Source organism: Dermacentor albipictus, chromosome 1 (assembly GCF_038994185.2).
Source record: "Dermacentor albipictus isolate Rhodes 1998 colony chromosome 1, USDA_Dalb.pri_finalv2, whole genome shotgun sequence".
Taxonomy (NCBI): Eukaryota; Metazoa; Arthropoda; class Arachnida; order Ixodida; family Ixodidae; genus Dermacentor; species Dermacentor albipictus.
The window spans coordinates 508,029,695-508,045,647 of NC_091821.1; the positions used below are offsets into that span (position 1 = coordinate 508,029,695).

Consider the following 15,953-nt stretch of genomic DNA (forward strand, 5'->3'; position numbering starts at 1 on the left):
AGATCAGCAGCCAACTCAGAGCCGTAGTGAGGTTGGATATGAAAGGAGCATTTGATAACGTTACCCATCAAGCGGTACTCGAAGGACTGCAAACCATGCAGTCCTTCGGAGGCATGGAGCCACTACCTAAACCAACTACGTAAAAGGGTTTCTTACAAAGCGCACAGTTACCGTGAAGGTAAACGAAGAAGAGTCCGAAAAAAGGTACCTGACAAGAGGTGTACCCCAAGGGTCGATTCTTTCACCCACACTATTCTCGCAAGCATTAAGCAAGCTGCCAACTCTCTTGAGGCGTGTAGAAGGCCTTCGCTCTACAATTTATGCGGACGACATTACGCTCTGGGCCAGCAGAGGATCTCCAGCTGAAATTCAAGAGACACTGCAAACAGGTATTAATGTCACGGCGCTATACCTTCAAGAAAGGGGCCTCGCCCTGTCCAGTGCCAAGAGCGAGCAAATAGTGGTAATTAACCAAAGTGAACCGCAGGCAGAAGAAGAACGAAAACTAATAACACTACAAGTGAACCAAGATACTGTCCCGAGAAAAACGCGTATCAAGGTCCTGGGCTTTTGGCTGCAGGACAATGGTAAGGCGGACGTTTGGGTGCGGCAAACAATTCGGCAGCTCCATGAAGTCAAGAGGTTACTTACAAGAACAACACAAAGGGTGAGAGGTATCAAAGAGCACCAACTCAGAAGACTCACCATGGCCCCGGCTACACCTCGAATAATGTACCAATATCCATACAAGTAACAAAACACAAAAAAGGCAAACTTGAAACCATGCTCCGGCAGATAACGAGTTATTCTAGGCACCCCTGCATATTCGCGATCCAACCGAGTTGACGAGACGGCAGTACTCCCTAAATTGGATGAGCTGAAACAACTCCACCAAGAGGCACAATTTAGTCGCCAGAAACTATCTAGAGAGGGACAGGCATTTATGCGTGATCTAGGCTACGATGTCTCACAATGCCCTGACAGGGAACAACAATATCCCCCGTGGGACACCCTAGACCATATTACCGTCGACCCAATACCTCGAAATATGGGGGCAGACACACAACCAGAAAGACGACAAAGTCGAGCACTACACCTCAAGGATGACACCGAAGACTGGATCCTATACACGGACGCCTCTCCAAATAATCGAGGCTTCTGCACAGGGGTTGCAACCAACTCTACACCTTTGTCATGGGGCCTACACTGCAATATTACGTCACAACATAAAGCGGAACTTACAGCTGTCGTGGAAGCCGCGACCATGCCAAATCCACACGAACGAAATCTGCTCATTCGAACAGATAGCCAGGCTGCATGCAGGGCACTCGCAGCCAGAAACGTTTCCGCGGCACTACAATCGGCATTAACAACGCACCTCAACGCACACCCCCACATTAGAGTGCGGATTCAGTGGATTACGAGTCACACAGGGATCAGAGGGAACGAACGAAGTGGCACATGCCACATCACGTGCAAATCTCCCGGGCCCTCCTCTGTGGTGGCCGGACCCACTGAGTCTGAATGAGCAATATGCCTTGGCGCGGGCGAAAAGGCGCGAAAAACTTGACGATTTACTAAACAACTCCATGAAGTATCCACAAGCGGATACACACATGAATCGAAGAGAGGCGGTACTATGGAGACGTGCACAGACGCATTCTCTCTTGTCCCCACACTTCCAACACTACATACAAGGTTTGCCTGGTAAACCTGCTTGCATGGCACGTGGCGGCTTCCCGGATAATGCTCACATTCTGTGGGATTGTCCGGGGAGCCGTCTCGCTATTCAGGCTAGTCTTGCCAAGCTCTCACCCACTCGTATTCCTACGACACTTGAGGAGTGGCTGGCGGACTCCTCCGACTACGTACGTGCCATGATCGAGGTCATCACGACGCTCGGCTTGGCAGAAAACTAGAACAAAGCGGGCGAACCCGGACTGGGGTTCTTGAATAAAGTTTATTCTCTCTCTCTCTCTCGCCTTCCCTCTGACCCCTTCAGGCGCCCACGCAGCGTAGGGCGCGCGACGATGGTGCTATCGCCCGTGGACTCCATACGGAAGTTCACGGGGATGGTGACGCCGATGGCGGAAACGCGCTTGCAGTGTGCATACAATTGCTATCGCAGAAAGAACAACAAAACATTCGTAGGAGTCAAGTACGACGCTGTAGTACGAAGTGTTTCCTAAGGTCGGCATGATTTGCAAATGTATTACGATAGCCTAGTGACCGGCTATCGTGAATGTTAGGAATTATTGCTTTCACTGGGTTTGTTCGGTGGTATGATGCATGGTCAATCATAGCGCCTTCGGCGCTGTGAGCGCACCGCTACGAAGAGTAATTACACGTTAATACCGAAAACAGTGAAAGGTGCTTAAATAACTAGCACAATTACTTCAAGTGGTATCAATAAGACTAATGCTGATATCGCGCATAGTTATTTCGTAGCTTTTCTGGAACGATATTTTTTCAAGGGCGGTGCGGAGTTCAGTAAGTGATGAATGTGAGCGACAAACACAGCCGAAGGTTAGGGTCTTCTTGTTGTGTAGATCGGGGAGGAAAAATTAAATTCTACAAATGCTGATTTACACTTTGTAATATTTAGCTACAGGTCATGTCCGCATTTCTAGGCAATGTTAGGTGAGACATAGGGCTGCTTCGCCGTTGTTACTCGTCTGCCTGTGTGAATACTCAGGAACGTACGACCCAAAGCAGAAAAATTATAAGCCATGTTTCAGAAACAAATGATATCTTAAATGTGTTGATTATTCTTTAAAAAAAATTCGTAGTGATACAAATATTTGTGGAGGCCTCGGGTGTAGAAATGAAAAATGAAATGACAGTCACGCGACGGAAGCTTATTTAGAATAGATATCAAGTAAAAAGCCACGGTGGAACGTAATGAAAATTAAAAGTCGGAATCGTGACTATTGGCTGTATATAGAAAAACGAAATTGCCCGTCAATACAACAAACATGGCTCTCATTTGCCTTACTCGCCTTGGTTTGTGAATTGTCGGTACACAAGTGCTTCCAGTTATAATCTAACACTTAAAAGGCCGGCGCGAAAGTACAAGGACGAAGAAAGGTATGCGTATATAGGACGTACCTTTCGTCGTCCTTGTTTTCTCGCGCTGCCCTGGTATGTGTTTAAGAATGCACCAACTAGGCCAGACAAGAATTTCATTCCAGTTGGATTTTTTTTCAGGGCCTGTATCTACCAAAAAATACATTATTCTGCCCCGTCAAGTGATCATTCACAAATATTCGATTGCTGTTGCTGTCGACAACTTCGATCATATTTATGCAGAACCTTCTCTTCAGTGACGTGCTGATGAACTCCTCCTAGTCTACGAACAAAATAGGGCAAGTGCACTAAATCTGCCGGACGTTAAAGATATAAGGCATTGCAGCAATGGTTTCATGCGGGCATTTCTTATTTAAACATGTAATGTTTGTATTTGTATAGCGGGTCATAACCATTTGAGTGTGACGCGCCAAGGAATCGAAGTTCTATAATAAAACAGTTTAGTCGTTGCCACGCCTAGGGTTCGACTAGCGCACTCACTAATTTTGTGTGGGTGCCAGAGGAACTTTTCGCTACAGACCACGAAGTCTTAGTGGAGGGAAATGCCTTTGGAGTTCACGTTAACTTATACCTTCAAGTAGGCGAATTCCTACATGGTATGTATTACATTCAAGTATTATTACTTATTTATTTATTTATTTATTTATTCAGTTTACCCTACAGGCTCGGAGAAGCATTGAGTAGGGGGGGTTACAGAAAAATGACAAATAATTAACGCAAAGAAGGGAACTGCATAGTAAGAGAAACAAATACGTTTGTACATTGGAAAAAAAAGAACACTGTTAAACATTGGAAAAATACATACAAATTCAAGGAAATACAATGGAAAACAAAGTCCAAAAACAATACAAAGGCGAATACAATACAAAGTCGTACAAAAAGTCAAAGGAACATGTGAAGTTCCAAATGTTCACGAAATTTCGCAGGATCTTTTATTGAGACAATATTATTTGGAAGGCTATTCCATAGTGCGATGGCGCGCGGTAATGCAGAGTTATTGAATGACTGTGTGCGGCCAAAAATGCGGAAAGTCGGAAAGCCGGAAAGGTCGACTGTGTTTGCAGCACGTAGGTCAGTGCAATTTTTCTTGGAAAATAATGAGCTTCGCTATATGGGTGCGTTTCCAGGAAGAGCTAACTTGCTGCGTAGTTTAATTTTAACGTGGTGGCGTTGCATTTATTGCGAGCTAACGAGTAATGACGACTTCTACGCACCTGTAACGAAATCTCAATGACCACTGCGAGAGGCCATGCTAAAGCAGGTCGTGGTGCACTGAGGAATCGGTAGCTAATGCGCGATAGTTACGATAGTATCTGTGAAACGTCAAGGTTAAAATAATTTGCAGTCTAGTTCCCCAAGTGATCTGGAACGTTACATTCAGTGAATACGAAAAACACGTTGCAAAGCTTCAACGCAAAAGTGTGCAGACTTCGGCTTCATTATTAACGGTATATGAAATCCACCTGTTACTGCAATTTTGATAGCTGTTAAATGCAGGAGTAATTAGGCAGTTGCAACCGTCTTACCAGCCATGTTTACGGTATAATACTCATTCGATCAATAATTTATTTATTTACGGTGCCCAGGAACAACCCTAAGGTCCCAGTGCTGGCACATGAATACATTAAAGAACAAACCAAAAATACTGTAGGGTAACATAAGCAAGAAAAGAAAGCAATAAATAAAAAATTCAGTGCCCTTCAAGTCTGTGAATAAGGATGACCAGTGAAGCGTTGTGTGTGGGCCTTTTAATGGTGAAATGCACATCCGCCGCGGGTCGGCCCAGTGTTGCACAATCTTTGGGATCGGCCCATGTATGGGGAGTGCTCAAAGCCCGCTTCCCCTTCGCCGAGGGTCAGCCCCGTAATTCACTATAATCGGTATAGGACCACGTATGGGGAGCGCTTCACGCCTTCTTCAGCTCCGCCGGGGGACGGGCCGGCATTGCATTATTGTCACGTGATAGTGACGGTTGTTAGGATTGGGGGCTCAATCCCATCGCTCGTAACCCGTTGTCAAGATTGGAGTCTATATACGGCTTCATCAAATTGCAGTGATATATCCTCACCTCCTTCCTGCGACTAGGTATTTTCAGAGCATAGTTAGTATCTGAAACTTTGTGCAACACTTTAACGGGCCCGTCCCAGTGAACTTCAAGGTTGTTCTTTCTTCAAGGTTTGAGGATCAGTACCTGGTATCCGGCGTGAAACGTACGAAGCCTCGCATTCTTGTCGTAATAGAATTTGGCGTTCTTTTGAGCTACTCTCATGTTCATTCCGACTAGTTCTTGGGTTGCGCTTAGCCGTACCAGCAGATTTAGCACGTATTCAACCACTGTAGGACTCGCTCCTCTTACCTACTGCATCTCTCTTAACATTCTTAGTGGAGAACGGAGTGTCCTCCCATACACTAGTTCTGCTGGCGAGAACACTGTCGCTTCATGTGGAACCTTTCGCAAAGCAAACAAAGTTGCAGGCAGACAGTTCTCCCAGTCCTCCTGGTGCTCGCAACAGAGTGCACGCAAAACTCGCTTTAGCACTGAATGCCACCTCTCTACACTGTTTGACTGAGGGTGATAGATGGAACGGTGTAGTAACTTTACCCCGCACTTTTTGCAAGAATGTGGAAGCTGGTGAATACTGACCCTTGATCCGCCTGAATTTCGGCTGGAAACAAAACTCGTGCAAACACTGTCAAAAGCGCGTCTACTACTTCGGCGGAGCTGAGCTCTTTCAGAGGGATTGCTTCTGGAAACTTTGTAGCCGGACACAGCATGGTAAACAAGTACCTGTCCCCCGATTTTGCTTTTGGTAGAGGCCCTACCGTGTCTATCACAAGTCGTCTGAAAGGTTCTCTTATTAAGGGCACTACCTTCAGTGGAGCTTTCCATGTCTCTCCTGGTTTACCCGAGCGCTGGCAGGCGTCGCATGATCTTACAAAGTTTTCTACGTCTTTGAAACAACCAGGCCAGTAGTATTCCATAAGCAATCTTTCCTTTGATGTGTTTATGCCTAGGTGGCCGGACCACCCATTTCCACGGCAGAGACTCAAAAGGTCCTTCGTGTACTTAGTAGGTACGACTAATTTATCTAGAACCCTGCTCTTTCGATCTCTGTAGTGCCGATACAACAATCCTTCTCTGTGTTGTATCGTCACGTTGTGCCTAGCAATGCCTTCTTTAGCTGTGTGGTATAATTTAGCTAAGCTGTCTTTCTTCTTTTGCTCCGCTGCCAGTGACTCTCTGTCCACACGTAAGAGCTTATCAAAGTTCTTTGAGGCCGGTGATAATAACGACCCTGTCTCGCTTGCAATTGCGTCAACTTGCTCTTCCTGCAGGCTTGAACTTTGACAATTTAGTGCTACGCTCTCATTGGGCTGGTCAGCTGGCAGGCTCTCCTCAACTGTTTTTTTTTGTCCCTCAGGCCTAGCTCGGATTCGGGTATTGAAGTTATCCCCTTTTCTGCTTCCACTGGAGCAGCTTGTGCATGTTCAGCCGAAAGCGACGCGATTTGATGAGCTCGGCCGCGGGTCAATGCCTGTACTATGCCCTCTCCCTGTTTAAGCCCTTTGTCACGCAGTTACTGATTCGAACGATTCGAAAAGATGTAAGGGTACCGCAGGGACAAAAATTTGGAACTGCAGCTTCGGTGACTAGCTCCCCGAATGGTCCTCTGATTTTCACTTTAGCCATGGGCAGACACACGCTGTGTTCTACAACCTGTTTGATCCATGCTACTTTTCCGGTGAAGTCATTTACCGTCAGTTAAGACGGATGGACAATGTCCATCATGGCGGCACTGCCTCTTAGCACTCGGCATGGTTTGCCATTAATTGCAGGTCTTGAAGATATGGGCTTAAAAGTTCCATATTCTCGTCTTTTTCCTCTACGTAGGAAAAAACTACACTGGACTTCCCGCAGTTTACAGCTATATGTCCCAGTTTGTGGCATTTATACCAGCCGATTGGTTTAAAGGATTCGAATTTTCTTTTCTGCTGTTTTTGTACGGTTTTCCCGTTAGTTTTCTCCTCGCTCTTTTCTGCGGGCATTTACTCCACGTCTGCAGGCTCCGATCGTCTAGTCTGCGAACCCTTTTTGAACGGAAATGGTTTCCGCGGTCCATTTCGACCGTCCCAACTACCGTCCTCGGCGTTCAAGTTTCTACGCGTTGCGCACTCTTCGGCTAATTCAGCCGCCCTTTCCACACTGTTTACATTCCCTCTGTCTTGCGCCCACAATTCGAAAGCTTCGGGGATGCTTTTGTAAAACTGCTCTAGACACATGCATTCAATGATCATGTCTCTGCTGTCGTACGCTTCCGCGCTTTTCAGCCACTCGACTAGGTTGGCCTTTAAGCCGTATGCAAACTCCGGATACCCCCCCGCTATCTTTCTTTCCTGTGTTCCTAAACCTTTGCCGAAAAGCTTAGGCTGAAAGGCGGTATTTCTTCAGAAGACTGGTCTTCAGCTTCGCATAATCATATGCATCTTCCGCACTGAGTCTCGCGATTACCTCTGCAGCCTCACACGGCAACATAGACTGCAACCGCTGTGGCCATGTACTCGGACCGAAGTTCACCTTCGCGCAAGTCCTTTCAAAATTGAATAGGAACAACCCTATGTCGGTCCCGACCTCAAATGGCTTTAATAGCCTGTCCATGCGGTATGCTTCTGATTCTGCCTCACTTCATTGTCCCAGAGCCCCTTCACCTCCTTGAGACAACTCCAAATGTTTGCTTTCAGGTTCAAGTTGCATTTTCCTTAACTCGCGATCTTTGTCGCGTTCCTCTCTCTCTTTCCCATTCTTCTCGGTCCCGTTCTTCTCTTTCTCTTTCCCGTTTCTTTCTTTTTTTATCGGAAGTTCAACCCCATTTCAATTTCTTCCTCACTGGCCTGTTCGGAAATTAGCTCCAATAATTCCGATTTTAGCATTTCCTTGCGTACATCTAGGCCCAGTTCCTCACCAACAATCAATTCGTCTCTCAGCAGTTTCTTTAACTCCATTGATTGCTGCTTTACTGCCTTGGTCCTGCTCGCTAAGTCTACCTAGGAAAACACAACCTAGCTAACAATCAACAATCTAGCTTCCCTACAGTTCTAAACAGAACAACCACAAACTGAAGCCTAGAGAGTCAAAGCAAGAACCAAGCACTCACCGCGGACACAGCACCTCGTCGAAAAGTCCATCTCACCGCTGTCAGCCAGTTGTTAGGATTGGGGGCTCAATCCCATCGCTCGTAACCCGTTGTCAAGATTGGAGTCCGGCATGAGTTAGAAGGTAGCTGGCCCTTGCCGTCGTCCAACTTATCCACGCTGAGGACGTTGATGAAGGGAAGGACTGCTTCTCATCGAGAACGAGGAATATGGGTTTATTTACAGTATCTACATGCAGTTCATCAGTCTAGCATGACTGCGAGAGATAAGTACATCAGTCTAACATGACTGCTTGAAAAAGTACCTCAGTCTAACATGACTGCTTGAGAAAGTGTCTTAGTCTAACATGACTGCTTGAGAAAGTGTACTGAGCAGCCGCACAACAGCGGTTTATAAACACTCGGTCCTCAATCGATCCGAAGGTGACGGAAACGTTCGACCAGGCACTGTAGACAAGTTGACCAGGCACCGTAGGCGAGACGACCAGGCACCGTAGGCGAGACGACCAGGCACCGTAGGGGCATTTTATTCGCCGAGCTGACCCCCGCAGCGCGCCCGCCGGCTGCCCATTGTCTTGCGTCTTGGTCGGCGCGTGGGAAGGGGTCTCCGTAGGCGTTCCCCCGGCAACTCCCCCGCTCGCGGCAGACCAGGTTGGCGATGGCGGGTTCAATAACAATAGTTGGTCCGCCTAGCGCCTTTAGTCGGAATGGCGACGAGGCTAGAGCGTAACGGTGGCGTTCCAAGAAAGTTGCCGCCGCTGTCGCAACTGGCTGGCAAAACTTGCAGTTCAGCTGGCCGTTCTTAACACGGTCAAGAAAACTGTGGAAATAGCAAATGAGCGTTGGTGTACGCAGCTATTCGGACAGTCCTGAGTCAGTCCGGGGCGATAAATCGAAGAGCACCCACTGCGAACTACGCTCGGAGGACATGCTGGGTGACGGACGTCAACGTTTAAAGTAGTGGCTGTGGTAGGTTGCGACATCTGCAAGACGCTGTGTCGCTGATGCCCAGGGGTGAATCTTCGCGTGGCTGCCATTGGCTGCTTTGAAGCAGGCGCTCTTTTGACGCTAGCGCCAACGTCCCCTTCAGTTATGGCCCTAACAGGAGGGCGATGCTATAACAATATGACGGCGCACGCGATTGTTTACACTGTCATGGCAATAGGAACAGCAGCCGTGGGCGCCTCCTTTCCTACTGTTTCTTTTTTGTTTTGATTATGCCGACCCGCTCCCGTCTTCTCCACCCTTCCGCGCAAGCCTTTACTTTTTCTTTCTATTTGCCTGCCCGCGGCACCTATATTTTTTATCACGTGTGTGCGCTACCTCAGGCATTATTTGTGAACTGGCGAGTGGTACTCCGACTGCCCTTTTGAGTTAGCACGCACGCAGTTTTGTCCATACTTTGAATACGCCAGAATATGCAAGAACGTATATAAATTCCACTTTCCACACAACAGGGCGCTATAACGTAAAAATATTCCAAACTTTTCTTTTCCAATTCTGCTATGAGCCCTTTACGATTGGTCAAAAACTTTTTTCGACCACGCCCACTTCACCTGTCTGTAACGCTACGCCACGAAAACCGCGATACCCCCATCTGATATGCTGTGTACACACTGCTTATGCATGATTTGACAGAAAAAAGAAAAACAGTTATTTCTGATTTGACCCCTTTTCACCATTAGCCCTCGGCTATTGGTAAAAAGTTTTCGGGCTGCTCCCTTTTCACCAGCCTGTAACGCGACGTCACAAAACCGCACAAGCTCACCCCGTCAGAGTGACGTGTACGCAATAAAGATGCATTAATATGCCGAAGAAAACTGAATTTTCTTCGGAATAGCTGCAGGCTGCCTCGTTCCGAAAGAAATAAAAGATGGCTGCCGCCGTTCACTGAGACGCTGGCTACTCGCACCTGCCGGAAAGCATGGGTGTATTTGCGCATAATCAAACTTCTTGCGTGGCCGTGTAACGTTTTCGAGCCCTTTCGGCACGTATGCCACCTCATTCTGCCCACTCTTCTTTGCTGAGGGTAGTTTTAGCGTCATTCTTAAGCTTCCGTTGCATGCCGCCGTGATTTTCGACCAGCCACCACTAGCTAAGTGAGGGAAAGCCGACCAATCGCAGACGCCGGCACCACCCTCTTTATCCTGTTATCGATTTTCAGTGCACTGGCTCTGCCCCAGTGAATCCCTCTCCACTTGAGCCTTCTCCTCGCCTCTTGTCAGCCAACTGGGTACGACAAGCCGCTCAGTGTAGGCAATGTTATTCGTTTTTCGAGTAAACAAAAGTGACCTTCTATGAACGAGGACAGCGTTTGATTGGTCTGTTCTGACAACCCTGCGGGTGACCGCCCGGTACTTGCGTTGGTGGTTACGCAAATTTGACGTCAGGTGATTGGAATAGAAAAATATCGGAATAGTTTTACGTTATAGGGCCCCTGATCTTTGACCTCGTTTTATTGACTTTGGTTTCCGAAAACAAATGCATAACTTGGTATGATACACGCTCAGAAAATAAACAAAAGTGAGAATGCCATGACATGTGCACGACTACTAAACAACAGAAAAGTTCACAGACAGTGAAATAAAAAAAAAAACTCGAGAAAACGCGCACGCCTTTTCATGTACACATAGATAAACGATTTTTCTATAATTCCCTTAATACCAAAGTATAGAAGAGCGTCTGATATGCACACTGAGAGCTTCCGATATACTCACGGAGCTATTACACAAAACTGGACATGTATGACATACTCATGACAACTAAAGAAAAGGAAAATTCACTGGTAATAGCAATAACATTGACTTGCAAAACACATAAAAAATTCAATAAAATGCTAATATAGTTTTATTGACAACGATACCAAGAAAAAACACAGGAACTCACTTATAAACCTGCACAAAAGTATATGAGATGCGTTAGATGTTCATTACTACACAACAATATGAAAAAGACATGACATAACAAAAATAACATTGCACTAAAAACGGATATAGAAATTATCACATTATTTTGCACTTGGCCACACATTTAGTAACGGTGGCAAGGGGGAGCAGAAGGTAATGAGATTTTGCAGCAGCACATGCAAAACATTCTCTGAAAGGCCTATTCTTCAATCAAAGATGAGGTGAAATAAACCAACAACACGACTTTTCTTTCACCACGAATGCAGTGCTTAGCAAGGGGCGCTAAAAGCCTATACTAAGTAAAGCTAAAGAGACAGATTAGTGGTCGAGAATCTCTAAGGCGTCAAGTTATCACGAACGGAGCAATAATAATCGTGAAATCGAGGTAAATGAATAAATGATTAAAGACTCCCCCGGGACATTCAAACATAATATTTGGGGTTTTACGTGCCAAAACCACTTTCTGATTATGAGGCACAGGACATTCAAACACTTGTCCGATGACGAAGTAGAATTCCGCCACTAGTACTCAACTACTTGTTGCCAAAAACATCCTCGTATTATATTATAAGATCAAATAAAATGCTACATGTCCAGTTCCGTTTCATGTTCAGAAAACAACTAATTGAAATTACTGTTGACAACGACCCGGCCGGTGGAAACGTTTCGTTTTCACTGGACTATGCGCTGCCCACGCTATCACGTTTCAGTACATTCCTGATCGCGTAGTGCTGCAGTGGTTTTGCTGGCTCGCGAAACTAGCACAAACTGCAAGTAGCAGTGAATTCAACTTCCATGTTATGTCGCGGGATGCCCGAACGGTCTTCGCCACTTGACCAAAAAGCAGCTGCAGTGGTGACTCCACCGCTCTAGATGGATGGATGGATGTTATGAGCGTCCCTTCTAGAATGGGGCGGGGGGTTGCGCCACCAAGCTCTTGCTATACTGCATAGTGTCCTACATAGGTTACACAGTAATAATAAAAAAAAACACGATGAACTCCTACAACCAAATTTTCTGACCCCCTATTTCGGACTATGCTTTTGTACGTCTCCGTTTTTTTTCGTTCCCCTACTTCCACCAATCCTCCAATCGCCTCTTACTTGGTCTGTCTTGGCTTGGTGGCGCCGTCTGTCGGGCTCCGTTTTGCTCACCGATGGCAGCAAAGGGCCGTGATGGTGTATGCAACGTCACCACTCCCCGGGTTGGGTGGCGGGAGATTGGAATTTCGGAAAAGGTTTTCGGACCCTTCAGATACAATTTACTCGTAAACCAAGTCTTTTCTTGGCACGGAACAAGCGTTGCGAAGTTTCTGGAAAGGTATTTAAACAGTCCCCGTCAACTTAGTATTTGCCTTTAGTGTCCCTTTAGCAGTACAATTACGTCACATAAGGCACTAATTCATACCTATTGGGCACCCCTTTGTGTAATAAACACGTACTGCAAAAATCTGCATATAGAACATTTGCAATGCCCTTGCTTTCCAGAAAAAGAAAGCGTATCATGCCTACCCATGAAGGTTGTTCGCGCGGTTTTCCCATCGCCAATTACTGAGGTAGTACATAAACACGGACGGTAATTTTTCAGCTGTTAGTACGTTTGTAGAACGGTAACACAGAGAAAAAGCACTGCGGGCTGTACAGAAAGCTGGGTGGGTTAGTGAAGTTGCAGAATCAGACTTGGCACAGAAAAACAAGTAATATGCGAGGTGACAATGAGGCGGAGCATTTATTTGTCAGCTTTCTGTACCGGTAAGAGGCTCTAGTAGGACAATCAAGGCGCAACGACGTCAGGAAACTCATGGAACACACATGCACAGGGCCGTGTTCGAGTACATACGTGTTCTTATGTCCTTGGGTCTGCGCGCTCACGTGTTGTCTTTAGGCACCCGGAAGAACCTTGCAGGGCTTGTTTTTGATGAATTCGTGCACCACTGCACGATGAACGAGTGGTTCGAGTCGTGAAACGGGTGAAACATTGCGGAGCACAAGCACGCAGCTACGGAGGACCACGAAACTGACGAAACTACCAGCGCTGGTCAACGCACAGCAGCGCACGCTTCCCGATAACAGCAGATAACGAAACATGAAACGTCATGCAGAGGGTTAAGCTGTCGCCGGGCCGGCGGGCGTGCGTGGGGACAGTCGAGAGTGAGGGAGTTACGAGGAAGGGCGAGGGGAGACGAGTTCTGAGGAAGTGCGAAGGGGCACGGCGTCCGCGCGCGCCGATTCAGGAGGTCGTACAAGGGAAGCGAGGTTGCTTTCCTACCCTCCTGATGGATAGCGCCAATTACTTCTGCCACCGAAGCGGCGGAGTTTCCGAGGCCGGGTTGAGGCAGCAGCAGCCGCCGTCATGCTGCGTAAGGGCCGATTTGCGCTCAAACCGTCCATGGCCGCACGCCGCACCGTAAGCAAGCGGTTCGCCAGTAATGGCCGGCGTGACGTCACGAGAGCTGGTCGTGAACTTTCGCCTCAGTGCGGCGACCGCATAAACATGGCGCTGGTTCGAAGCGAAGCTGAGCGCGAGGCCTAGACCGCTAGGCTGCAGCGGCAGTTTGTTTTTTGTGTGGTTTATTGTGATCATTGCAAGAGCTATTCAGCACCTGCAAAGCTATCTGAATAACGCAACAAGCAGTTGTACTCTTCCTGACCTCTTCAGTCCGCGCGATTGCCAAAGGAAACAGACGGATGTGCGTTGTGTTTACGCGAGAGTCGGAAGGAATGAAGCCGCCAATTTTGTGTGTTTTGCCGTTTTTTGCATGTGCATTACAAACGCGAAGGCCGTCGCATACACCTGAATTCTAAGCATGACACTAGTTCGGTACGCGCCAAAATGAAAAGATTGCGATCGCCTTCCTCAGCATATGGTGTTCGTAGGTGTTGTATGTGCGCGCTTCATCGATACGAAGATTGTAAGTTTGTGCAGTGTTCAGAAGTGATGACACGATGTGTAGCGATGAGCTTCACTGTCGTGTCATCGCAGTCATCCGTAATGTGCTGTTTGTGTCTTGCTTCGTGTGAGCTGTTTTGCGGGCTGCGATGCTCATTGGGGACCGCGAACACGTACAGAACGTTCGAGTGCTAGGGTTTCTTACTTTTACGAAGCGTAAGTGTACTGTGATGTGTACGTGCAATGTGTTGCAGTGGTGCTAGGCGTATAAGTGTTCGTTTCATGCAATATGCATATGTTCTGAAGTGAACCGTGCATAAGCGTTGCGGACGAGTTTTGGTTCCGGCCCTTTCTGCCTCGTTCACGTATCTTGTGTGTTTTTCAGAAGCTATTTCTGTGCTATGAAGGCGTTTGTAATCAATGAGGGCAATAGAAGGAACAGTTTAAATTTACTAGAGTACATGCGTGCTGTCGTGAAATGTGGGCACGCCTATATGCATTGTTCTCATGAACGCAAATTTCGGGCCCTCTTCATTTTTGTCATGCGGACATTGGTGTGAACAGCAGAAATCCTGAGGCGTATTTCTAGATTAAGCAAAGTATACAGTCTTATACTGAGGGATGTGAGCGCCTTGCATGTGCAAGAAATTCCGCTGGTTGTTTCTTGTTAGTATCTCAGTACACACTGTTAGTGCCAACACCAGTGGGACGGCATGATAAGCATATAATGTGTGAAAATTAGATACTTCCTTTTGATTCTTCACAATTTGCATTTTTTTATAAAAAGCTATATGCATGTAACAAAGCATGAAGATGACAACACAACTGGTATGGTCAATATATGATTCGAGGATTGTAGCAGCAGAACTTAAAGAACACGGACACAGAATGGACGACTAGACGAGGATGCAGCTGCACTGTCAACTGATTTCTTAATTGAAATTACCACTCTTATTTATTTCGTCGCCATATCTCTTATCTGTCTGAGGCTGTCTCAAAAAGGTGACTTCCTTTCTTCAAAAAGGTGACTTCCTTCCTTGTCAAGGCGGCTGACGGTGTGCTTACACATTGCGCTCCTGTTTTACTTATCTCAAATGCCTCAAGAATCTATCGAGTGAGCCTATTGTTATTCCTTCTCCGGACTAGCACTTCAGGAAATTTGGGGGTGCACGTGCTTACTTAGCTATCTTGTCCCTTCTTGTTCATTTCGCAACGTTTGCCGTGCAAGGCCAGATTGCTGCCAAGGGTCCCTGAAAGTGATGATGCGTGCTCTCTTGTTCGATCATTAAGGAATCTCCCTGTTTGCCCTATGTATTGTTTTCCACAGGACAGCGCGATGGTGTACACTACTCCTTTGACGCAATCGCAGCATCTGCTCTGGTGTGTGATCTGGCATTGTGGTTCCTTTTTTTCCTGGTTCACTCGTGCGCAGACACTTTTTTCCTTGTTTGGTGCGGAGTATACTACTTGGATACCGTGTCTTTTGCCAATCTTGATAAGATTGTGGGTCAGTCCATGCACATATGTAATTTTTGCAGACTTGTTTTTGGCACCCGCAACTTCAGGTCCGCTTTTGCTTTCTTGTTTTCTTTTCATCTTCTCTACGAGGCCTTCAGCTATGCTGCATAGCATTGACACGGCACGTTTTTCCCTGCATTTTTTCAGCCTACTTAACTGCCGCTGAAAACTTTGTTCATTTTGATGCTGGCATGATTTCTTTAGTGCTGAACTAAACGCTGCACTCGCTATTGCCCTTTTTACAGTCGTGAAATGGCTTGACGTGAAGGCAAGAAATTGTCTCTATGCTCTGGGCTCGTATCCCCAGTGTAGATGTCCTGGTTGGAATTCTAGTAAAATATCGAGGAACTGCAGGTGACTGTGGTTCAGACGCTCATCGGGGAAGTTCAGCTCTGGGCACGTT

General features: G+C 46.8%; 1 protein-coding gene across 1 annotated transcript in view; it reads left to right on the top strand.

Moving 5' to 3' along the window:
- The window catches only part of LOC135907576 (uncharacterized), a 123,770-nt gene that overhangs the window by 53,164 nt on the left and 54,653 nt on the right, over positions 1–15,953 (top strand). The gene's annotated exons all lie outside the window — the stretch shown is intronic.